The 25,894-nt window shown below is 42.5% G+C and overlaps 2 protein-coding genes across 2 annotated transcripts in view; one reads left to right on the top strand and one right to left on the bottom strand.

Moving 5' to 3' along the window:
- The window catches only part of filip1l (filamin A interacting protein 1-like), a 72,681-nt gene extending 66,458 nt beyond the window's left edge, over positions 1–6,223 (bottom strand). The window contains exon 1 of the mRNA XM_070994220.1: positions 5,810–6,223. The gene's annotated coding sequence lies outside the window, so the exon portion shown is untranslated. The remainder of the gene's footprint in view (positions 1–5,809) is intronic.
- LOC139352128 (collagen alpha-1(VIII) chain-like) overlaps positions 1–25,894 on the top strand; it is a 56,085-nt gene that overhangs the window by 7,289 nt on the left and 22,902 nt on the right. Inside the window, exons 3-6 of the mRNA XM_070994228.1 lie at positions 12,932–12,971; positions 13,184–13,308; positions 13,447–13,545; positions 14,023–14,198. The gene's annotated coding sequence lies outside the window, so the exon portion shown is untranslated. The remainder of the gene's footprint in view (positions 1–12,931; positions 12,972–13,183; positions 13,309–13,446; positions 13,546–14,022; positions 14,199–25,894) is intronic.

The raw sequence follows: 25,894 nt of genomic DNA, 5'->3' as shown, positions 1-25,894 counted from the left end.
TCTGACGTGCAGTGCGGCCAGCAGTGGCTGCAGACTTCATTGTGCACATGGCCCAGACACATTCTGCTGCATCATGGAAAGCATTGGCCTTGTCGAACAGCTTGCAGAGGAATCTGAGTTCACTGGTCCCTTGTTGTATATTTAACACAGAACATAGGCACTAAATAAAGTAAAGGTGATGACGCACTGGCAAATCTGAGCAATGTGGATGACTAACATTAATAGCATCAGGAAATGAAAAGACACCTGGGCTTCAGAATCAATTTGGGTGACTCATGTAACAAGCTGCATCTTTATAATTAGTGCACAAAAGAGGCAAGAGTTTCCTTGTGTATCACAGTCGATAATGAATCGTACTTTTTGTTCGGTTCTGCATCATTAGGTAGCAATATCATCAGTGTTTTCCATAATAGTGGAGTGTGATCTCTTTATTGTCGCAGTAACTCGTACGTGAAGTTTGGCTGCTCTTACTCCAAGCCAAGCTGCCGCCAGGTGCGTTATCATTTCGGGATCTTAGCGTCTTGGTTGCACTTGTTTAGTTATGATGACATCAAGCCAAATTTGTAAATTAGCAAATGCAATTGTTCTGTATGGACATATGGAGGGATCAGACAGTAAAATAAGCATCCAACTAGTTTTTAGGATGTTTTCATCTTCATTTTTAGTAATAAATTAGTTGGTTTACATGAGCAACATACTGTATGTAATTGGTTACATCCTATACGCCCATGTTTAGTCATTGTTTTCAGCATTTTATGTATTGTCCATATGGTCTTAAGATAAGGTCAGTTTTCACTTTGTTTCAATGATAGCTGGAAGGTTTGCCCAAGTTTTGTTTTGCCTCTGAGAACCAGTTTTATTGAGTTAGAGTTAGAGTTTGTGTGCATCGTTCTGTCAACAGAAGTCTCGCCTTGCTTATCCTGCCATGTCCTTTCCTGATGTGATGCAGATCAGTCTCATGAGAGGAGGCACAAACTCTTTATTTGCTCTGCTTTTGATAGTCTCTTGCCGACACTCTTCCTTTTTTGTTTATCTTTTGCAGAGTATAGTCAGCGCAGACACAGCGTGAACGTCACTTCAGACCATGTACGAACAGACTCTACATTTACAGAAATATCAGACATGATACAAAATTGATTCGCTCTGTCTGACTGGATTTTAACGAGTATGTAAAGGACACGTAAACTTCAAAGCCAGTTCAGTTCGTGCTCCTTTTGGATTTCACCGTGTTGCATTTCCACACATACAATTGAAGCCTCCAGCTATCATCCCCTGCTGACAGTTTTTAATGCAGCGCAGGCAGCCATCCATCACTAATGCTCCATGGTGTACTGATGCAGCTACAAGCATTACTCACTTTTACACTTTCACAGATATGAGCAGCGACTGCCTGCTGCAGCAAATCACACTGTAACCGCTCAGCCCAGCGCAGGCTTAAAGATATGTATGTGAATTATTTATGCACCTGGAGCCAAGCTGTTTCTGTTGCGACGCACTGGGGAGAAGGCTCTGCTGAAGGAAGGAGTCAGCAATAAAATGCAACATAAAGATAATGGAACGGCTATCTACAGCGTGTTTTATCAGATGATACATTACAGTATGATCCTGGCTGAACGGTTTCAGCTGACACTGAAGGTTTGGTCTGATGGCTGCTTTAAAGATTTAAGGACTTCTCACAAATATTCGGGAAGTAGTATCCCTTTCTACACTTCAAAATAAAGTGACCCTTCTGAGCCCTTCTTCCTAATGCAGACTTTTCCCTTTTTACACTCATCTGTCCCTGACCGTCTTGTGTTTGTCTTCACTTGCTCTCATGGCAATGGGTTCTGCGAAAGCACCGTCCAGCTGATCTTTCAGTGCGCACCTCGCCACACAAACTGATCTCAGCCGACTTATTTTCACTTCACTTGACAGCAGAGGGCTGCGGGTCAAGCTGCGAGACATAGACTAATGTTGGACAACATTGGCGTTTCTCTCTTGATATATATAGTGCTCTTTTCCCAGAGCTCTGAGCGGATGGTATTCTGTGAGGGAAACAGGATCCCCAGTACTGAAACAAGTCACTGTTCCCACAGCCAAGCGCCATGTGTCCCTCAATCCACACTCTCCATGTACTGGTTGACCCCAGTTCAGCCCCTCATTGCTTCAGTACTTTGTGAATAATCTGCAAGAATCACAATTTTGTTTGCTGCCCCTGAGAATTTTTAAATGGCTGCATGTTATGTTTGCACGCAAAGGCTTGGTATTCCCGAAATGACCGTGTCTACTGGCAATGGTCCTCCTGTAACAAAAGCGGGCTGAAAAGCCTGCAGTCGTGGAGAAGGGCAAAACGTATTAATGGCTCAAATGGGGATAACAGCAACATTTTCAGACAGTTTTTCCTCTCAGGTATTCAAGTGGGCCATATGTGTTCCAGAAGCACTTTATTTGAAGCATATGAACCGTTAAGGTGCCCTGTGGAATCTTTGACCACCAGGTGTGCTAGAGAGCAATGTTCGGAGTCTCCATCCACATCTTGGTTTCATAGCGCGTCAACAAATGTCCCAGCACAGAAGACTGCTGAGAACCAAATATGGATGTAATGAAAGCACGATTTAATATGTTTTTCAAAATCAGCTTGTAAGTGTTTTATGAGAAAGGAATTTGACAAGTTTTTTAGATCTCAAGGATACACGTGATGTTTTTTGGTGAGAAAGACTGAACGCAAACTCACCTTCAAAGTGAAATAAACTCAGGCTAGTGACATCAGTTTTTTTTTTTTTTTTTTATGTAAAACTAGGAAAAGCACATGTTTTCATTAGAAATGAATGAAACACCCACCAACACAGAGCTTCAGTGTCCTGCTCAAGGACACTTCAGCAGGGCTTTGGGTGGTTAGGAGGGACAATTACTGCCCATCGATTTTTCACCAACCCTCCTCATAATCATGTGACTGTTACCTGTTTTGCGGAGCGTGTTTCTGGGTGCTCTGTCAAGATATAATGAGAGCATGAGAGCAGTAAACCATGAGAAAGCTCTGTTAATCTGCACTTGAGTCATCAGAAAAGTCTTTCTCATCAAAATTCAGTCCCATTCTGCTTTGTCGTAGCAGGTAAGTCGTGAGATTTTTCCAGAGATTTACTCACTAGAAAAACTTGAAACTTAGTCAAAATCCAAGAGGATGAAAGTGAATTTAGAGAGTATTTTTAAGAGCTAATCAAGAAGAGATTTGCTTTGATTCGTTCACACACCTGCACTCTCATCCTAGCGTGGCGTACACCACCAAGCTTTCCTATTGATGAATCAACCACCTTCAAAAAGCCTCGGAGCCAGACCCGCTAATCCGACCTGCAGCTGGTAAAGCTCGAGGTGCCAGAAGGTTTGCCTTAATGCGTGTCTTGTTTAATGATCTCTGCTCCACTACCCTCAATCTGTCAATCACCCTGAAAGAAAAGCAGTTTGCAGTAAGGTGCTGTGCTGCAGGAAAATCAAAATATTATCAAGAAATAAGCATGGAGCTGTTACCAATTCAGCCAAAAAGTAATATCACAACTGTTTCATTTAAATGATATTTAGAGGCCCAAAGAGGTAAAAGTGTCCAACGTTTCACAAAATAGCATGGTTTGTGCAGCAGATATATTCTGTTACCGCGACCCCTCACATTTATGTTGTGGTCTGAAAAGACAAGATTAGAACCCCTGCTCTCTGAAGCAAGAAAGATGCAGCTGTGCCTGAAAGTACGACGTGCTACCAAACCCAATTTAAGCGCAGCTGAATGTGCTATCATACCCGTCACGTCATGTCATACATCCTGTTCAGATATTACAGGCTGCTATGACATGACCAAACTAGCATATTGACTTAAGCTGTACCTGTTACTCGATTCTGTTTTTGTAATCAGCTTCTTATTTGTATTTGAAAAAGTAAATTAAAAACTCAGCCCTGCCCTGCAGTGCTCATCAGTGTCAATCTCCCAAAGCCCAACAAAAAGTAGAGCCAATGAAACACTCCACTTCAGACGCCCTGAAGCTGCTGATCACTCTCTTGGTGCTGCCTCTCTTGTTGTCTTACAGCAGATTACCAGCACCAGAAGGCTGTGGCTGTGCGGCCCGCGATCGTACATACTTAAACAGATTAACCTGTCACTTGTGGTCACATGCCAAACCTCAAGCCTTTTAAAGCTACATCTGGAGCATGCTGGGGTGGCCTGCTGTCAGCCCAAATATTTGCTCACAGGAGGAGGAATGCCTCAACACCTGTTGATTCATTTTATGTGTATTGTAGTCTATTAAAAGTCAGGAAAAAAAGGCCAACAATTTCATCCTCAAAATTACTTATTTTGTCTAATAAGCAGCCCAAAATCAAAATATTTAATTTATAAAACAGATATAATACAGTGCAATCAGCCCTTAATGTAACTAGAAATACAGCTATGTGTATTCAGTGACTGCAAACCTTGATGCACGGTGATGATCTCTGACAGCTATGATAGTCCTTTGTCTTGGTAACATTTCTCTTTTACAATGCCGACCCCCACATACCAGCACATCATCAAACTATGGATGCCAGCGCAGGACATTCCATCTGAGCATGTGATAATAGCTTTGGCATGTTAAAAAATGTTAAACATGTTTGTGTCTGAGTTGAAAATGCTCCACTGGCCTGGCCGTTTGCGTCTCTCCCTCTCACCCTCTCTCTACGTTGTTTCCAAACTGAGGCGCGAGTGCAGGCCTCGTAACTTGACCCCCTCCCTTCCTCACCCGACCCCCCTGCTCTTAGATACTGTATGACACTGCTGCGGGTTCTCATGGACACGCTGCCCTTTGGAAATTCCCCGGCTGCAACCAATACGACCCATCGTGCAACACCGGCGTCCACTCCGGTATCACTGCACAGGAGCAAATGAATTATCACCACAGCTTTGATGTGGTAGGCGAATTGACCACGGGGTGCGTTGCCGCTGCCAGGGCACTATCATGTTTTACCCTCGTCAGCAAATTCAATTGAAAAGCATGCTGATTTACTGTAAGCCTGCAAAACACAAGTATGACTTTGAGCTTGAATGCCTTTCTTTCAGCCCAAACACACAGAGCCATGTGCAAATCCAAGACAGTATTAGAAATAAGAATATAAAGACAGATATTTTGTCTCCTGGCCAAATAAATTCAGCCTAATCAGAGAAAATTCAATCCAATTAGATTAAATGAAGATCAGCAGACATTCCCTGTGACCTCAGAGCCTCTGGTGGTCTCTTTCTTCTGTCCACTAATCTCTATATCTGTCTAAGTAGCAACAACCAAGCAGAAAATCTGCCACAATGCAGATTACATCCCGTTCGCTACGTGTTCTTTAAATCCACTCAAATTGGACATTTCAGTGCAGCTGTAGTTTAAACTGTTGTTCACAGCAAACTGCACAATGGGGTTGTGTCTTTGCAGAAATACAGAATAATACCCTGGAAAGTTTTTAATGAAATGCATTATTATTGATTCATTATAATGCCAGGCTGCACAGAAGTGCTTTCTTTTCAAAGAAATATTCCAAATATATTGCTCAGATCAGCCTGGATTTATCAGGGATGTCAGTATTATCTGACGTCTACCGTTTGCAGACAGGTGATGTGAATGCTGATGAACCCTAACATGCACGGATGCAACCTTTTTCTATTGCATTTCTGCCTCCAGAATTAAAGAGATGAATATTGGCTCTGTGAGGGTTAGAGCATGTATACACACACACACACACACACACACACACACACACACACACACACACACACACACACACACACACACACAAACAGCCTCTCAAAGCAAAGCTCCAGTCTTACCTCTTGCAGCGAAGCTTTAGCCCACTGTGCTGTTGTGCCTCTGCAGTGCCACTGGCTGTGCCTTCAGCCTGCCGGCTCAGATGAAGCGTTATCCTCAGTGTGAATGTTTGCTCTGCTCCGCTCCTTCCCCGACGGTGAGCGCCCCCCTTTTCTCTCCTCTGTCGCGTCCTCAGCTGGCCTCTCGTACAATCCAGGTGGTCCGATAGGTGGGAGAGGAGAAGAGGAGGAAGAGGTGCGTGTCCTGACAGACTGAGGGAGCTGCTGTCTGTGTTTCTGTGTGTGTGTGTGTATGTGTGTGTGTGTGTGTGTATGTGTGTTTGAGTGTGTGTGATGAAGTCAGTAGCTGGGGACTGTGAGGACAGAGTGTGTGCGTGTGTGTGTGTGTGTTTGTTTGTGTGTGTGTGAGAGCGAGAGAAAGAGAGAGCAGAGGGGGAGAGACACGACCTGCCATGCAGATATCAGCCCTGTTAAATTTAAACCACCCTCCCTTCTGACACCTTGAGCCACGGCTGCCCTCCCTCTCCAGCACACACACACACACACACACACACACACACACACACACACACACACACACACTCGGACGTAAGCACACATAGAGCTCTGGTGGCACCATATGTCCCTTGACAGAAGACTGAGCCCTTGGGAGTCTGGAACTGTCTATGAGGAGAGCAAGGGGGGTAACGGGGGCAATATTTAGATAAGGATTTAGATATTTTTTCAGTTTTTGGTTGGAAAATGAAAGGAAAAAATGGCACCAAAACCATTACTTTATGACTGTTTGCGGGCTTTGTGCAAAATATGATGTCACATCAAATGCTACATCTGATAACTTCTGTTGCATGAGACTGAGTCCCATAACACAGTCAGCCACGATGGACAGTTTAAAACAAAAAGCTTCAAAATCGATCAAAACAGATCATAACCTCGTGCCTACATTACCCACAATGCAATTCAAGATATGGGTGTGTTATGCTCTTAGCAGCCTCAAGCCTGGAGCCACAAGCAGATATGAGGGGTGGGCTACAGAGGTCTGGTTAGCTCACTTCTTTCTCACTGTTTTTATTTTAAATTTTTTTTATTTACCTGAAGTCTTCAGCCGCTGACTCATGTTACATCACTTGAGGCAGTTTCTCAGATTTTGCACCGCTCCCTCCGGAGACACTAAAGGCTTTATTCAACTACTGACATTATTTATTAGAGCTCCATAAGACCTATAAACAGTCTGGGGTCTGTAAAGTCAGTGGGGTTCCCCTTTAATTAAGCCCCTTAAGTGTTTTTTTTTTTTTTTTCACCTTGGGGTGGGGTTGCACCAAAAATAAGCGCCTGACACTTGAAGTACCGGCCACTGCTCTGGTTTAAAAAACTGGGTTAGTTTCTGATGCAGTGTGATGCAGGAGGGTCACAGACGGTTGAGTCACAGGCAGAGTCTCTCTCAGCAGACGTCAGAGCCAGACCAGAATTATGGGCATTGTTCAGCTTTAGACAGCATGCAGAGCGCAGACAAACTGCTTTTAAATGAATGAGCTTTCTATTATTTGGACGAGAAAAATATCAGGCCAAGGTAACCCAGTAATGGCTGACCTGTGGATACGTGTGAATGTGTCTTTCTTTACGTGGGTGCGCTGGTGGGTGTGTGTGTGACCTGAATTGCGTCAAGACTCAGCCAGAGTCCTCCAGCTGTCAGTGGTTCTTCTCCTTGACACACTGCCATTAATCTCCCGGGCAGCTCGCTTTTCTTTCACCTTCGTTTACCCAGGTGTGTGTATGTGTGGCATGAAAGTCTATGTTGAGTGCTTTATAATTACTTTTTTACACACTATAAACTCTGCCCGTACCGGTTTTGATGTGGAGAAATGGTGTGAGTTGTTGGAGAAAGGAGAATGAAGTTTGCTCCAGTTTATTTAGCTTATTCTACCCTGGATTTTCACATTAAAGGAGTGGAACCAGCAATTTTTTTCAGCAATAAACCAGCTTTTCAGACTTTTCCTTTCAGCGTACATGTGTTGATGTTCAGTATTGAGTAACATGCTGATTATTTTCTCAATCATTTTGTCTATCGGTCAGAAAATAGTGAAACAATATCTAGTACAGCACTCCAAGAGATTTAGTTTCCTGTCATGTAAAGAAGAAAAGTGTCAAATCCTCACATTTGAGAAGCTTGGACCAGCAAATGGTTGAGATTTCTGCTTGAAAAATGAATGAGTTTTTAGTATTTGATGGTTTTGGCTCTCCTAGGCACTGATGTTTTTCTCTAATTTTCTGTTTGTAATCCAGAGTAACAGACATGTAGCCCATGTCTGCAGAACAGTTTGCATTGAAGGCTCGTAGATGAAATGTGCAGCAAATACAGTGAAGCAGGAAATGTTCCAGATCTCGTTGAGCAGAGGACAGGGGAAATGACAGAGCGAGGAGAAAACGATGTGATATGCCCCTTAAAGAAAAACATGGGTTTTTCAGCCTACAGTGGAATATGGGAAGTGACTCAGCTGTTCTGACTGCAGCTTTAATGAAATGGGTTGCACACCCACACAAGAATTTGCTTCAGTGTTAAAATACATATTGGATCCTGAGCTCAAATGCAGGACTGACGGTCCATGCTTGAAACTGCAAGAGTTTGGTTAATGTTAGGGTTAGGCAAGTAGTGGTGAGGGCAAGTCTCTAAGAAATGAATGTAAGTCTATGTAATTTCCCCAAAAGTGATGCGAACACAACTGTGTGTGTGTATATCTGTGCATGTGTGAAACTATACACAAGGAAGATAATAATATGCCACCGAGGGCAGGGTTTCATCCTGACACCTTCACTCTTGGCACTCGCTGGCACATTGTTGTCAATCCTTGTTATAAATGTTGTCCTGCTATAGTGATTATAGCCCTGCTGAATATCTACAAACGACATTTTAGTGTTTTCCCACAACACTGAGAGCAATTCCAGGAAAGATAAAAGCTATTCACACAGCATTTTCCCTCTTTAGTCGGGCTCCCAGGATGAAAAACTGCTGCAATCATGGGGGAGGACTTTTATGGACTTAAAGAGTTTCTTAAGGAGAGAATGGCTGCAGGAGGCAGAAAAAAACAGGAAATGTTCTCAAACCCTGATTAACAAGGATTTGGTAAGGTGTTACAGATCACATTGAGTGTGGATGGTATTTATGGCTGATCTTTAACCTCAGTAGAGCTGAGATTTTTATGTCCCACTCAATGAATCAGTGCAAAACCCCAGTAACACTATTGCACAGCCTCAATTAATTTGATTTCCCTTATGGCCTTGCAGGCAGACAAAAAAGCAATTAAGGATATACATGAAGGACTTTACGACTGTTGTCTTAATCACAGATGGCGCATACATCCACGTCTGGTCTTAATGAGCAACCATATTTCTGCTGTTTTGTTAGCATATTGCCTTGTAACCCACACTGATTTTCTGTTGGATCAACCACAATCAAACAAACATGGTGTGAATTTATCTCTGTATTTATAGTGTATATCTCAAAGGACAGTCCACTGATGGATAGGGTTACAGTTTGGGGATAAATGCTGTGGTGATACATTTAAATGGCAGCTCTGTCAAGCATTTTAAGAGCTATGTGAAGTATTGTAATTAGTTACTCATGTATGGTATGTGATGAAGTAGGCATGTGGGGTGGAATTTCAGATCTATTGTAGTCAAAAATACAAGTTAGCCCGAAAGCACCTAAACAAATCTGAGCCACTTCAAGTGTAGAAATCAGTGGCAATTGCCTGGATATAAACACTGAGACTAGACCGGAGATTCGACAAATGCCTGAGGGCACATTAGTGGGAATCTGAACACTCAACCACACATTATTGTCAAGTCCAGACATTTTACAGTGGAAGTCCCAGGCTGAGCTGAGGCATGCCGTAACTTTACACTGGTCACTCATCACAAACATCACAAAATTAACCTCACTGACAGCTCTGAGCGCGGCACGGCAGAAAGTGCAGGCCTAGAAGTTTCCAGCGAGCCATCTCTCATCACCAGTGACTGGGTGTGTGTGTGTTTATGATTCGGACATGCAGCGCATACGTGTCCACATCCTGTTAAGGTGCTCTATTCCTTCCCTGCCATATTCAGGCATCCGGTTTGTTTACTCTGGGGAGGCTGGGGGAAATAAATAAATAAGTGCCAAAAATATGTACAAATGTTATGTATTCTATCAATTATTTTTGGCTATTCAAAATGGATCCAGAGGCAAATGAATTGAAAGTTTATTCTTGACCTTTGAGCAGAGAGAGATGGCTGATACAACTAAAAGTGAAGAAATGGACCCTGTGGTGAGATTCTGTTGTTGTCTTATTAGTTTTTGCTTCCTGCTTTTAACTAGAATCTCACAGCAGCTGTTTTAAATTCCTTTTAAACCATCGGACAGGCTCGTCTCTGAGGAGTTTTGAGAGCCAGAAAATTACATAATTGAAATCAGTGGTTGCCGACCTGAGGCTGGAACCCCAATAAGGGGTCACAAGGTAAATCTGAGGGGTTGCGAGAGACTTTTCTCTCTTCTATTTGCAATTTTCTAATCAGTCACTAGATGATTTTACCTCCCCTTGCATTGAAAGGTGAGATAAAGGAAAGAGATCAGCTTTGTTGAACTGGATACATTACTTTGTTTTTGGGAACCAGTAAGTTCCATACTTTGTTTTGTGTCTTGTGGGTAAACAGACTAAAAACTCACAAAAGACACAAACCCATTTTCCATTAGTCTCACAATAAGTCAGGACACTCTCCATCCAATCCTGTCATCCTGAGCCACCGGGGAGCTGCTTTATCAGTCCCTTTACGGCCGGTTCAATACACTACATGTCGAAGCAGCTGTAAATGGCCTTTTTGGGACACTTCTCTCAGCACCAGAGAGCTTTTCCAGGACACAATGGCTGATGGATTTGTTACGTGTCACTGCATGAGCGTATGGGCTTTCAGAAGGAGTATGTGATGGGCTGAAGGATGTCTGGGAGGCTTTTGATGTCAATGAAAGTGGGATTTGAGTGTGTTTGTATGGGCGCCTGTGCTGCAAAAGTGATTTGGGGTCTTTTGGGGTTTTTGTTCTCAAAGCATGTGGTATAATGGTCAACACAGAAAGGAAAGTCTTTTAAATGTATAATAGATCTGATTGATGTGTGTTTGGCCAAGCTTCTCGTACAGCACAGTTCACATATATATAATCAGTGTTAAATGACGATACGATGAGCAGTGGCAGAATGCTATGTAAGCTGTAACCCCACAAACTAATATATTTAGCAAATGATGGGGTCATTAGCCTTAGAAATAGGCTAACACTTGGTCACTGACATCCCAATGATTGCAGCTTATGTGAAAGCAAATTCGTGAAAGTTAAGCTCCATGTATGCCATTTCAACATCAGGAGAAATCTTACCTACCAAACTTACCCTGTGCCAACAAGGCTGAGAGCAGGAGTGATTTTAAAATAAACATGTTTTACTTCATCTATAAGGACATGGCTGTTGAAGTCACAGTGGACCACCTGCTTCATTTCCTCCCAGTGTAAAAACAGACACATGGTAGAAAGAGACACTTACACCAGAGAGGAATTGATGGTATGAAGAAGATGAGAACAGTAATGTTGAATTGGATTTTTTTTATTGAGGAATGATTTGTTACCTGCAATGTAAAACCACGCACATGTTTTCCACTTGGGGATACCAAGCCAGTTCATGAAGCACCAATTTATCACAAACACAGACACACACGTTCCTCCTTCCTCCTCACCCTCGCAATTATGGGAGCGGGCAGTTTAAAAACAGAGGTATTTACGACTCAGCACTCTCCTCTAGAGTTCCTGGAGCTCCACAAACATGTGGGTCTGGCAGTGTGACACCACCAGCCCAGTTTAAAGATAGACAGGTGGGCTATTTTGTGTCATGGTCCACCTGTCTGTCTGTCTGTCTGTCTGTCTGTCTGTCTGTCTGTCTGTCTGTCTGTCTGTCTGTCTGTCTGTCTGTCTGTCTGTCTGTCTGTCTGTCTGTCTGTCTTGTGCACTTAAAGCAGGACTGAAAAGTTTCCAAAAGAACTGTGAAACTTACTCAGCATTTGTGAAACCATGTGACACAACTATGAGAAAGAAAATGACACAAAATCATCTGTTAGGCCACTTCAATTCAGTGTATCAGTGCACTTCTGTATGTCTCACACTGTTAATGTGATTCCATCTGCAGTGGTGGAATAAATATTTAGGTCCTTGAATTCATTAAAAGTAAAACTGTAACAAGTAACCAAAATGTACTGAGCATGAGCATTTTACGGTTCAGTTTAAATGAATGTATATTCTGTTGGGTTGTTTTGTGAGTGAAAGAAGTTGTGAGATACAAATATTTTATAGAAGATTATATTCTTAGAATGTACAATTCAAATCTGCTGTATCAAAGTATGAAATAACACCAAACAGAAGTACTCTAAACTACCTCAAAGTTGTACCTACAGGAAGTACAGGGCTTGAATAAATATTCAATTTCACAGTTTGGTCACTTTTATTTCCATTTCTGCTGAATATACAATACTGTCAGCAGTAGTAGAAGTCTAGTAGTGATGATAGAAGTACTGCTAGTGTCTGTTTTACATTATACATGTCATTGTTCACTATTTAAATGGTGCAAAATTTTACTGTGCAACTTTACCAATGCTGCAAAACTAAAAGAACGTCTCGCCATCTAGTGGTCGAAGGGGGTAATCAGCCAACTTTGACCCACAGGTGAATCTAATGTGGCTGAAATGATTAAAACACAGCAACCCCACCTGTTCAGGCAGTGTGAAGGAAAACTCCACCGTGGACCTGCTGCATTTTGTGTATTTGTTTTCAAAGTGTTGAAGTGAAGAGAAGCTCAGACATGTCGGACAGATACTTTGAAATTCTGAGAGAAACAGATAATATAACGAATTTTATCCCATCGGGTCAACAGCTGCCCAGGACTCCTCCTTTGATCAATGTAAACAGACAGCTGGATTTTTCCAGTGATGATCTGGATGAGGTTTGTATGAATATGGAGATATATGCAGAGATTGGGCGCACTGCTCCTGTTTATCAAATTTCATCCTGTTAGCATGACGTGTAATCAGATCTGTTGTCCTCTCATGCTTTATCAACAGGCAGGCACAACAGATGTCAGCACACCAGAGACAAAAAGAGGTACCCAGTGCAGTCTGCTTGTTTTAGTTGACTGATCGTATGAGGCTGCATGCTGCTTGTGTTGATTTCTGGTTTTATGACTGCGAAGGTGACATGTCAGTGTTTGTCAGGCCACCGTTTGATTGCAAAATAGTTTTATCTGCATCTTGTAGCTCTCGGTTGCTTTTCCTGCACTTGAATGTTTTCCTCATATGATTTTTCACTCTGCTCAGAATGCATTTCCGTATCAGATGACCCTCACTCAATGCTGAAGAAGATGAAGGGGTATCAACTGACACAAAGTGACTGGGAGTTTATTGAACAGCTCAACGAAGAGAAACGTGTTAAAAAGCTCCAGGTGGTTAAGGCTTTCTCCCTCTCTGTCGCTGCCTGATTACAATCATGTTCTTTCGTTGCACTGAGAGTGCAATCGTTGTTTAGGTTTTTATGAATCTGGCAGTGTGCTGATGCAATGGGAAATCCTGGCTGTCCTCAGAGAGACCTGGAAGAGTCGCACAGGCTGTTAAAGGAGAAAAAGGTGGCCGCAGAGCTGGCGTCTGCTGATGGGGAGAAAGCACCGGCTGGACTCAGTAAGGTGGGTCTCTTTGAATCTAAACTCAACGTTTCAAAGGTTTTCCTCCAAGAGCAGCTACTTGATGATTCTTTGTAGTTCTCTAACTGATACCAGGGCACATCTGACCTTTTACCATCGCAATAACTCTCAAGCCTCTGTCTGATATTTTTACCAGCTTTTTATATTGCCCCTGAAGTAGCAGTATTTTCCAAAAAATGTCTTCCCCTTCAAGATCAGTGAGTGGTAAAAATGTGAAATAAGATGATGGATCCTTTGAGATCATTCCTCTGGCATTTACAGTCTGTTGGATAACAGTGGAAATTCACAAACAAAAGTGGGAGCTGATGACATCCAACAAAGGTTAGGCGGCAGATTTGATCCACAGCTTCAAACACAAGCCGGCTGAGCCTGCTTTGGAAACATAACACATACCAGTACATCCACCAGTCATTGTGTGCAGGTTCCTTGCACATCCCGATGAACGTGTTTTTCTGTCAGTTCTCATCCTGCGAAGAGCTTGCTGAATTTGTAAAGGTGGTCCTGAGAATGACCTCGCCATCAACCGAGCTGACAGACCTGGACACCGAGTCTCTCCTGGCCATGGTGACAAAAGACAACATCCAAAGAGTCATTGAAGAGAAGAGGGTTGAGCTCTCTCAGCTGGTGGCAAACAAGTAAGATTTTGAGCCATTGTCATGTTGTGTGATGACAGCCTTGACATTTTCCCACTTTTCCAGATGTGGAGGTTAGGTGGGTAGTTGAAGTTTCATTAGTTATGTGGGCTACAGCATGTGTTACACAGTGAGAGGCTACAAAGATAATGAGTATTCAGGATGTTGTCAAAACTGTTATCTACAAGGGTATGAGCGCCATCTGCTGGCTGTTTGCTGTAGGTGTCAAAAGAACTGCAGAGCAAACACAAAACGCTACACATTCAATAAGATTTATTTTGTTTTTGTTTCCTTTCGCCAATGTTTTGTTAGCATTCAGTTAGCATAGCATTAGCCAACACTAACCTTGTCACTGAAGTTCAGTTTTGTAATGTATCGCTCACTTGCCTCTGTTCAGAGCTTCTCTTTAGGCCATTTTTCTTTTGTGCAGTTTGTACATTTCTGACAGTGAATGAATTGACGGATGACAAATGAGCAATGATAATGACAGTTAGCATGCTATCCTCCAAAAATGCTCCATGATTCCATTCCCCATAAAGAGTGGACACACAGAGAAACAGCGAGCTGGCTTCTGTCCAAAAGGTAATGAAACCCCACTGATCAGCATTTCTAAAGTTCACTAATTAACACATAATCTTTTTTAATCCGCACAAAAGCCAAAGAGTAAAAGAAACACGCGGTTTCTTGGGGGGGGTTGTGCCTGTTTCCAGTTTGTATGCTGAACTGGCTGCTGGTGGTAGCTGTATATTTAATGCAGAGACATGAAAGTGGTATCGAGCTTCTAACTCCTGTAACTCAGAACAAGTTCACATTTCGCAAAATGTCAGACTCTTGTTTGAAGATGCTAAAAAGACTCCATTGGAGCTCAATTTTCATTTTCATTAAATTACATTAATGTTGCGATGCGTTCAAGTGCTTGTGGAAAGCTCCATCACATGAAACTTGACAGCTGACGGCAACATTTTATGCAAGAAACCCCAGAATATTGTGTTGTCCTTTTCACAACAGTGATTTCTTATTGTTTCCTGGGTGTAGCTCACGAATGCTGAGGAAAAATTGTCCATCGACACTGTGTCATAACATTTTAATATCCAAGGAAAATGTACAGGAAAATACTACCATGGATTTCTCAAAAACATAGGAACCAGGAGGCTAAAGAGGGAAAGCAGCTTGAAAAACAAATTGCCAGTCAACAGGTAAGAGCCTCCAATTTATTTGACATTGTTGACATATTGTTGATGTGTGATTTGACTACTTTCATCTGTTTTCAGCATAAGATTCAGAGGATGATGAGCCAGTTAACCGACCTTAAATCTAAACTTACGCAAGACGAGGTGAGAATCTGATTTGATTTTATGTTAAAGCCTTTCATTTTTGGTCTTCACACTTGGCTGAGTGGGCAAAAAAGGGTTTACTGTACTCAAAAGAATAAATATGTTCTCACAGGAAGTCTTTCAAGATCTTGAAATGCAGATCAAAGCCCAGAAAGCGCCAGTGGAAGCAGAAAAAGTGGATACCTCAGAGGAACTGCAAGCCACTAAAAGCCAACGTCGAGGGAAAAAAAGAAAAAAGGCTGTTAAATCTACCGAAAAGTTGGAAGGAACAGCAACGAACCAAAGTAAATCAACAACGAGTAAACTCACAGACAGTAAAGGAAACAAACAGGCCAGTGTGAAAGCCGAAACACTGAAGCCAAAACAGAAATCTGGAGCTGCGGCGGAGAAGCCGGCGAAACCAGTTAAAGCAGCCAGAGCACCACAGAAGAAAGTCAAGGAGAAGTCCAATCCACAAGAGTCTGAACAAGCTGTGAGACGGACAAGAAAGGCTGCTGGAACGGCACCGACCACAGCTTCACAACCGAAAAATCCGAGTCAAAAGAAAACTGGGCAGAAAGCTGCTGCAGCTGCAGACGATGCTGGAGAGGAGGCCCCGAACGCTGGTCTGAGGAGATCCAAGAGGATCGCCAACAGGAGGTGAACATGCTGGAGGTGGATTGCAGTAGGTGTGGCAGTGGTGGTCCAGGCTAAAATATCTCAACATATCCAATGAATTGATGCCAAACTTTGTACAGCCATAGATAATTCCCAGAGGATGAGTCCTAACTGTTCTGACTGTTCTTCTAGCGCCACCATGAGGTTGACATTTGTACTTTTCAGTGAAGTGTGTCAGTTGTCTGCATTTTTTTCTTCAGTCTGTATTTTAGCATGCTATTTTTTTTTCTTGTCATTGATTGTTTTTTTTTTTTAATAAAAATGAAAAATGAACACGCACCACACTATTGTCACATCTGACTTTTCATTGTTGATGCTTTGAAGTTAAGTAGTGCAAAAATCTAAAACAATACAATGAATGATGAAGCAAAAAACAATGAACAATGAAATCTACAATGTGCAGGTAATGTGAGTGAGTGATGGATGCACATGTAAAAAAAACTACATTAATGGATAATAAATGCTCAGTCAGTCAGTGGATGTTTTGGTGTCAGAGGGTTAGTGACACTGAATGATTATTGGGGTCTGTGAAGGTCAAAGGTCACCGAAGCAGCAGCAGCAGCAGCATGAGCGCTGATTGCACAGGCGCCTGTAGCCCAAACCCCCCTTGACGACTCAGGTCAGTGTTGTGTTTGATTTGTGGTTGAAAAGGAATTCGATTCCTTCATGCTGTTTCTACTAATGAACCCCTGGAGTCACAAATGGTTCTCTTCAGCACGTTTATTGATGTTTTTTCTGCAGATTAGTCATGAAAATCTAGATTGGTTCTTTGATTTCTGTGCGATTAGGATTTCCAAAGCTGAACCCAGTCTCTGTCGGAGCCAGCAGACATTTTATCACACCTCATCTCTCTCCTTCACTGTCACAGCTGGAAATGGCGCTGCTGAATCACTGCAATTTCCCTCTAGTAATTCTTGGACAGCCCGAGCAGCAATTTGGGTGTAACGTTGTTAATCTTACATTAACTCTCAATCAATCGGTCCGAGTGGGGGAAGAAGGAGAAAAACACCCCACGCTCACTCTCTGTGAGGCAGCAGTGGGAAAAATTGTGCTGACAGCTGGAATGTTTGGAGGCACCTTCTTAGATTACAAATTAAGTTTGAACTGACGCTCAGATTTGTCCGTCATTTTCCAGAATTTGCTTCGCATAGTCTTGACAACTGGAGTAACATCTATCTTAACGGCGAACCTTCTGTGCTGTTTTTCCACCTTGGGTCTTGATCCTTGAGTTAATCCCCAGAACCTGATGAGGGATTTCCCTTTTTCCCCTCACAGCTATGCACATGCACGTCCCTGATTGGTGAGATAGTTGTCTGACGGTCAAGTCCGACGACCCGGCCAAGACCAAAGTAATAGGAATCATGGAGCCATATCCTGCCATTAATTTTAATAGTCTAATATCAATAAAGTGAGCTTACCTCTCCAGACAACTAACCATGAGCATCAAGTTTATTCTAGAATGGGTTTAGTTTTGGTTGCATAGTTTTTTTTCCTTGTTATTCCTGTTTTCTTCTCTGTGGCTCAGCGTTCCTCCAAGTTTTGCTGCTTGTTTTTGCCAAACCTGGAACCCTGAACTACTTTTTAGAATTGCAGCATGGGAGTGTTACCTCAAATACGTCAATTTCAGAAATCAGATCTTGTTTACGGAAGGAGTCCAAGCAGACAGCCCGGATCCTGGCCCAAGGAATTGTGGGTCATGGATTATATACAAATTGCTCATGCCTTTTGCCTTCTGGCTGGATAAACGCCTCTCTGTATTTGGGAACTTATGAAAAATGTAATCTTTTTAAAATATGCCACAGTTTCATTGCATCAGTAGCCTCATTATGTTATCTTGTAGTTTAGTATATTAAAGGCAAATAATTAAATCTGCTCTGGCAGCATGGATGCATTAAGGTTGAACTACCGCTAGGGGGCAGTTCTGGGGACCATAACCCTCTGCTGCACACCATTGCCCTGAGGGGAAAAAAAGTCTTTTTGACCCTCTGACCTTCCCATCTATAGGTATTTAGATTTTTACACGTTGTAATATTTCCAATGAGTGAGGATTGTGTTTTTTATACATTTCAGGATCAGGACACTCTTTCAGAAAGCAGAGTCACATTCGGTACAGTGCTGCAGATGCTCAGATAAATGTGACTTTTTAAACACCCTTACATCAAGCTAAAGTTTGCGGGAAAGTACAGGCATGTGCTTGAATCTCTTCATGTCAATTGCTGGTTTGAAGACATATTTTGTTCAGTGGTGAAATGTGAAGAGGTTCATTTACTGGACAGAAACATTCTTGAGTATTTTCTTTTCATGCTGCTTTATTGCCTTGAACTTCTCTTATTATTTGACAGCTTTAGTTACTTTACAAAATGAGATTTTTCCTCAAAACATTAAGTTGTTAAAGAGTCTTGCCTATTATAAATGACCTATGAGCATTGACAAGTACAGTTAATTGATAATTTGTGATGGTATGAACAGAGAAAGGCATACACAGATAATGTACTCATTGTGCTTTATATTTCACACAGAATTTGAACAAAGCGCAGCACTTAATGCTTGTCTTAATATAACTTTTCAAAAGCACTTTGCTTGTTTTTTTCCTGGTATTTGCTCTGTAGAAGTCAGATTTTTCTTGGCGCTGGTCGTGAGGCAGAGAATACAGTGTATATAGGTACATATCTGGGTGGACTGTGTATTTCAGAAGCCACAAGTCGTCCACCAAAAAAACAGGAAGAAGCCCGAGCATCTGTCAGTGTCAGGGTTAGAGAGCGCCGTCCAGCAGCAGAGCGTCTCTGGTGTGACAAAGCTACTCAGCGTCAGACTGTTGGTGTTTTGTCCTGAACCATCTCTCCTCTCCTGTAACACTTTTCTGTTTGGCTTGGACACAGGCGGCCCCAGTTCCCTCCCCAGGAAAACCCTGTAAAAGTATATTAGTGAGAGCGAGGGCTGAGACCAGAGGTGGTGAGGCCTGTGACACATGGGTGAGCAGCTGTGCCAAGTCTGGCAAGGCTGGGACACGTTTGCGCTCACTAAAAGCATCCAAATCTCAGTGTGGAGGCAAAATGTGAATCCTACCGCTCAGTTCTTGGGCCAGTTGCACTAAAATCCTAAACCAAGAGAGAGCGCTTCACAAGAGGGTACACCTCTTTAATGTGGCTTTTGAAGCGGCAAAGATGACCGCAGACATGAAGGAGCTTTGGCTTCATCATTGCAGTGAAGGGTCTGAACCACATGGTCTCTAAATAATATGATTGCCATGGAAGAACATTGGTAAGAGTAGAAAGCTATAACTACCTCTAAACGCTTGATTCATTTGGAGGCGCAAAAAGATCCACAACTCAAAGCAGCTTATTAACCATGTGATAAATCTGTTCAGTGTACAGAATCAGTTAACACAGAGCCACATTGGCGCTTTTTACTGCATGTGTTTAGCTCCATTGGCTGGAATCCACCAGGAAAAGAGAAGACAGGAAGGAAGGGTGTCCTGTAGATGTTTCAGAAGGCAAACTGAAAAATGAAATGCGGCAGACTAAACACTTGGACAATGCCTGTGTATGCACGGGCAGTTTGTGGAGAGGGAGCATGTGAGAAGAAGAAAATCTTCAGCTCAATTCAAGCCCCAAAAACAAGCATCCACCTCTTTCAACAAGGGAAGGCAGCGTCCTGTATTATCACCACATCAAAGGGCTCGTTCACCACAGGATTATCCCATGAGTTGTCGGATCTGTGAGGAGAAGTCAAAGGAAGGTAGATATTGGAGATCAGATGTTTATTCCAGTGAAATCACTAGAATCGTAGAAAGATGGTTTTAAAGCTTCACTGACCACTGACTTCTTATCTACAAGTATCTTTGGACGTCGAGACATTAACAGGACAAAGGTAGATCTTTGTGTTTACTGGATCAGGATGAGGCAGACTGACTCGTCACAAATGCAAAAATGGTTTCTGGAAACTTTTTCCATTTCATCTGAGAAGAATAGTTCAGCGTGTTGGAAAATGAGTTAGATGAGTGGATTGATACCACAGTTTTGGCTGCTGCTGCTGGTATCGATCTCATCCATCTGTCACTGTTTCCCTTAAATCTCAGAACTGTTCGTGCAAGAGTGACAGTATCCCTCCAAAGACCTTTCACTGACCCTCTGTGTCTGTGAATCCATCACAGCAGCTCTATTGGTCGAGGACGTTTGCAGTTACATGCTGTCATCTTTGGTGGTCTGAATGAGGCACATACTGTACCCTGACAGACACCACGATGCCCACAGCAGGCCAGCATTGCTCATGTGAAACACACTGTAAATACCAGTAGCCCTAAAAAGGAAGCCAACTGCCTCCACACGCACCTGTTGTCAATTAGTGCCTCTGCCTGCTGAATCTCATGTAACAAACTCAAGTTCGCTTCAATCAGCTGAGCACCAGTTCTCACACACAGGATTACTTGAATCTGCTGTCCGGCAACCCACGCCAGACATATTAGATCATATCTGTCTCATGGCGTGTCCCATCATCGAAGCCATCAAATGTAGAGACTGTTGAAATGTGTGTCAGATGTTGCACTCTGACATTTTTACTGGAAATGGGAAGAAATATGTCAAATTTCTGATTTGTGAAGTATGGCTTTTTATGTTCTGGTTTAGACCTTTATTGCATGTGAGCCCCAAGAAGACCTGCACCATGAAACTGTTCTTTTGATTAATGAGGATTACATATATTACAAAGAGTCTATTTTAACAAGATATATCAGAAATTTATTCGTATGCACATAAAAAAACACATTAGATGTCTGTCTGATCCTGACTATATTTTTTCAGCTGAAGTGTTGTTTTGCACTCTATTTCTGGACTATCAAACTTCATTTCAGCTGAGGAACTTGTGAAACAAACTTTGGATTTAGCATCCGTAAACTTTGACAGACCTCCATCACGGCTTCTCAGGCAGCGACTTCTCTCTGTCAACACAGTCTGTGTGTAATGTCTCCACATGTGACAAGATGGAGCCAGTAAAAATCTGTCCTCCTGGCAAGTGAAGAGAGGAAGCGCTCAGGCCGTCGAAGCTGGACAAACAGGGTCCAGGGCCGAGCTGCTGAGGAGGCACAGACCCACTGCGAAGACCAACAGTAGTCTTCTGCCTTTCTTTTTCTGGTCTGGCTGCGTTCTTGTTATCCTTCTGTCTCTGTTTTGACTCTGTCTTCCTCTCACAGTCTCATCTTTATTCCTGGTCTTTGACACAGTGCTGAAAAGGCGCTGCCAGAACCCCCTCCACATCAATACGACATGAGGCAGGTTGAGATTAATAGTTGACAAAGTCTCCCAGAGGTGGCTGACGTCAGCTGTTTCCATTTCTGGAAGTCATTTGGCAGGATAATAGAAAACAGTGAAATGTCAGGGTAACCTTTCGGGATACTTTTGGGATTCTTTTGTATTTACTGGGCATTCGGTGTCCAGTGAGAATTTAATGCCCCTTAAATATCAACAACTCTTATTACACACCGACCACACTGGCCTGTTACTAAACATAGGAAAGTCAGTCAATTCCAGAAAAGATTAAAAGTTTTACAAATTTCCAAAAGTTTAAATGACAAAGAGCGGCTTCAGTAATTCAGCTCAGCTGCCAGGATAAAACGTTGGCATTGTATATCTCAGCACATCACAGATATGTTAAAAACGTGACGAGTTTAAGTAAAAGATACAAGCAAATATATGCATTTATACACAATATTCATTGTTGGCTGACTAATAGCTTCCTCACTGGAGGCCATGTCACTGATCCACACTCGGGCATCGGCGTCTCAGCCTGTGTGGCAAAAGAAGGCCGGGGTCAGTTTACTCTGCTCCTCAGAGGAATGCTGGGAATTGTTTGCACTGTCTGCATCAACCTCTGCTGTTTCTGGCCAGCTCAGTTTCGCTGTTTCTGGATGCAAACACATGTGCATAAACTCATGTTTTTTACCTGCATCTGTGTTTTATGTTGCACCCCATAAAGAGCACAGTGGCTTTGGTTTTATGGCTGCAGCCTGTTTGTCTTAATGGTGTCTGAGAGGCTTTGGATGGAAGCAGAATTTGAGTATGTGTTTGTGAACGTCTCTGTATTACATCTGAGTGTGTGCTTTTGAACCCGTAAGAGACAGAATCTGGGATCGCAGCGTCCTTGTCTGGTTGGCGAGCCGTAAAAGTGAGCCTGTTTTGAAGATATTAATCCAAATATTTTGCCAAGTGCAGAAATAAAACAGGGATTTGTGGCTTCATCTGACACACAAGCAGGAAGGAATTTAGCTTTTTTGCCTCAGTCACGTGCACAAGAAAGTATTTCTGCTCAACATCACGCTCCCACACTTGACAAATGTTCCTGAAAACACATGACAAAACGCTCTAATGATACTTTCAACTGTTTCACAACATTGAGCTGAAAATACCTGTGGTTTGGTGCTCTTCATACTTCAAAGCCTGTGATGTGCGCTGCAAATTGCCCATGGAGGAGGTGGCTGTAAATTCTCACCGACCCACTCCAGCATGACCTACAGAATAAGTGGAAGAAAGGGAATCCATCATTTGTGTGAAACTGATCCCTTAATTAGGCTGGACGGCTCCAAGAGTCACGATTCATGCACAAGAGACAAGATTTGGCTCATTGTCTAGTTTTTCAGGCTATTAGTTTTCATACCTTTGCTTCCAGCGGCATGAATGTCAGACAGAAGACTCCAGAGAACTAACACGAGCTTGTTCACATTAGAAAATCAAACACAGCACTGTGAAGTGAGTCAGAAGAATTGTTTTACTGGAACGAAGGCTGGCGAATTAGCCTTATGGCTCACTGTAATGTGACGAGGCACCGTGAGATCTGTTCACACGTTCTTCACGAGCAGCTGGTCCTGGAGCTTTGGTGGTTTGTGAAGTACTTGCAGGTTATACACTGGCTTGTTTTGTTTGTGGCAAACTGGACAGGAAAGCTGCACTGGTGCTGCTTCATGGTCAGCAGAGCAATGTGTGGTACGTTTGTGTGTCGTAGTGAAATAGAAACAGGGCCAGACTGGCTTATATTGAAGTTTTTCATTTTGCACCCTCAAAGAGAATGTATGTTCAATGAGGCAAAGCCTCTATGAGACAAATATGCTTGTAACATGTATTAATCGATCTTATTTTTAGCCATATTAAGTTTATTTGAGTGTGAGAATGCAGAGGTCAGCGCTTGTGCAGTGTTCAAGGCAAACATTTATTCGATCCCCTGGACATGACTTCTTGTTGCAGGCTAATTCCTGAGTCCACACTGTGCTGCTCTGCTAATACTCCCAACGGAGCTGCTATTAAACTCATGTTTGTGTTCTGTTTCATGCCGTCTGGATCCTTTTATAATTGCATGGCAGAAGAAAAACAGGTATGAGGGTGAAAGAATCACATCTTTGTATTGAAACATTTAATACTGAATACTTTCTGGTCTGCTGCTGGCAAATTTATAAGATTAATGCACTTTAAGTATGAACCCATGCCATCGTATACAGTCGAGTAACTCTCATTTCCTTTTGAATTTTAAATCCACTTTAAATTTTGTTGTATTTATTTATTTAGTAAATATTTCCCCGGGGTTTCCTGTGCACCTTGCCAGCCTAGCTATTTGAAAAAATATTTACCTTGAACCTTCAGAGCAACATTAGCATCGCTGAACCTGCTGAGTGAGGTTGCAGCGCACCTCCAGCCAATCAGTGGACATGTAGCAAGACACAGGCTCGGATTCACAGTGCGGGCTGCTGGAAGTCTTTATCGAGACACCTGTCTGGTCTCAGTCAAACAGCATTCACATGAGGAACTCAACAAGGGCCCCCAACATGTCTGTCTGAAAAACTGGATGCAAAGATGACACAAACCTGACACAGAGGGAAATGAATGATTGATGTCACACTTTCTGCCTCAGCAGGCTGAGATGTGCCCATGTATTCACAAATATATAGACTGGTATGACATTTGTGTCTCCTGCCCCTTTCAAAAAAGAAGAGGAAAAATGTTTAAACAAGCTTCACTTTAAGGGCGAACTCAAACTCGTACCCAGACTTTGGCCAGACTGCAGACCAGATGAACAGGCAATGACTCAGCAGCTTTTCAAGCTGCGAGCAAGCTCTGTCATTTTTGCATCCACCTAAAATTGATTAATTTAGTACCTACCATCACACACCGGGGGTTTCCAGTCCACACGTATCTGGCCCCCGTTCCAAGGGCAGCAGAGGAATGAAATGCAGGCCATAGCGTTTGGCTCAAACTCTCAGACAAATAAATAAAACATTTGAGAGGGAGTCTCTCCCAACGCTGTGGTATTCTCGCATATACTTGCAGTAATCAAGACGGACAGAGATTACCTTCATGCCCAAGGCCGGTGAAGTGTGCGCTCAGAGTCAGATGACTAAGTGGGGGAAGTAGAATATTAGAATAGAATAATACAACAGTATATGCCATGAAAAAGAGAGCAGTCAGAGTTTTATCTTCAGTATGGATATTACTAGAGACTGTGATTGTCCTGTTTTATTCTAAAACATGAGAGGAAAGATTACAACTCCAAAATCATTTGAAGGTTCTGACAAAGTTAGATATTTAGTTATTATTTGTTATAAATCATTGGTATTTAGGCCAAAAAAAACCAACAACAACTCTGTTATAATAGTTCTCATCCTGTGATTACATTAATGAATGCAGTACAGGCCATTAATTTACTGTATTATGTCGTCCTCTCCAATAGAATTACATCACTGACACATCTGTGAATTTCTGTAATTTTAAATGCTTACAAATCATGTAAAGCTAAGCACTTTCTTTTCTTTAAAGATGTTGAGGAGTATGACTGAAAGTGACACATTTTTCCAGTATTCTTCTAATCTAATTAGTGTAGTGCAGTTGGATTTATTTATAAAGGGTTTTTGGCTGGCAGGTGTGCTCAGGTGTGCGTGCGTGCGTGCGTGCGTGCGTGCGTGCGTGCGTGCGTGCGTGCGTGCGTGCGTGCGTGCGTGCGTGCGTGTGTGTTTGAGCTTCAGGCAGTGTGCAGGAGGTGGTGACTGACAGAGTAATAGAAAAAGTAAACGTTTCTGGATCATATTTTCCATTTTCATAATGGAATTACTCTGATCCTGTTACAGGTAAACTGTTGCGCCCGGAAACACAGACGCACACAATAGCTCTATTGATCGAGACTTTTTGTTAACCTGAACAAGCTGTGTGGGTGCTTTCTCTTCATGAAGTCTTTGTGGACAAAGCTCAAGAGTTGGCCTTGTAAAGGTTAAAAATAATACACATCGATAATACAGCATGACACCTATCTATAACTTTCCCCTAAATCAGCTCATCCGTATGATCAGGATTTTGGGACCATGTACAGTGGCCCTGAAGTGCCAAACATGACATGTCAGGAAACCCAAATTAGACTTCAAAGCATGACAGACAATCATGTGAAACAGCAAATTGTAATGAGTTTTTGCACACCAGGGCCACCGTAGTTTGGCCCAGAGTCTGAAATTTTAGTTTAAAAATGTGTTTTTATTGTGAGTGTGATACTCTGATTTATCTGATTGTAGAAAATGTACATAATAGCTTTTAACTCCTTAAAATTAGTGTAAAATGATCATCCCTGGTCTGACTATTGCGTCATACTTGGGAAAACATCCACACTGGGACCCGTACACGTTCCACACGTTGACATATTTCCAGTGTAGCGACACAGGCTCACGGCACAGACTGGAGGTGA

This window comes from Chaetodon trifascialis, chromosome 24, assembly GCF_039877785.1.
Source record: "Chaetodon trifascialis isolate fChaTrf1 chromosome 24, fChaTrf1.hap1, whole genome shotgun sequence".
Lineage (NCBI taxonomy): Eukaryota > Metazoa > Chordata > Actinopteri > Chaetodontiformes > Chaetodontidae > Chaetodon > Chaetodon trifascialis.
This window is presented reverse-complemented; position numbering and strand designations above follow the sequence as displayed.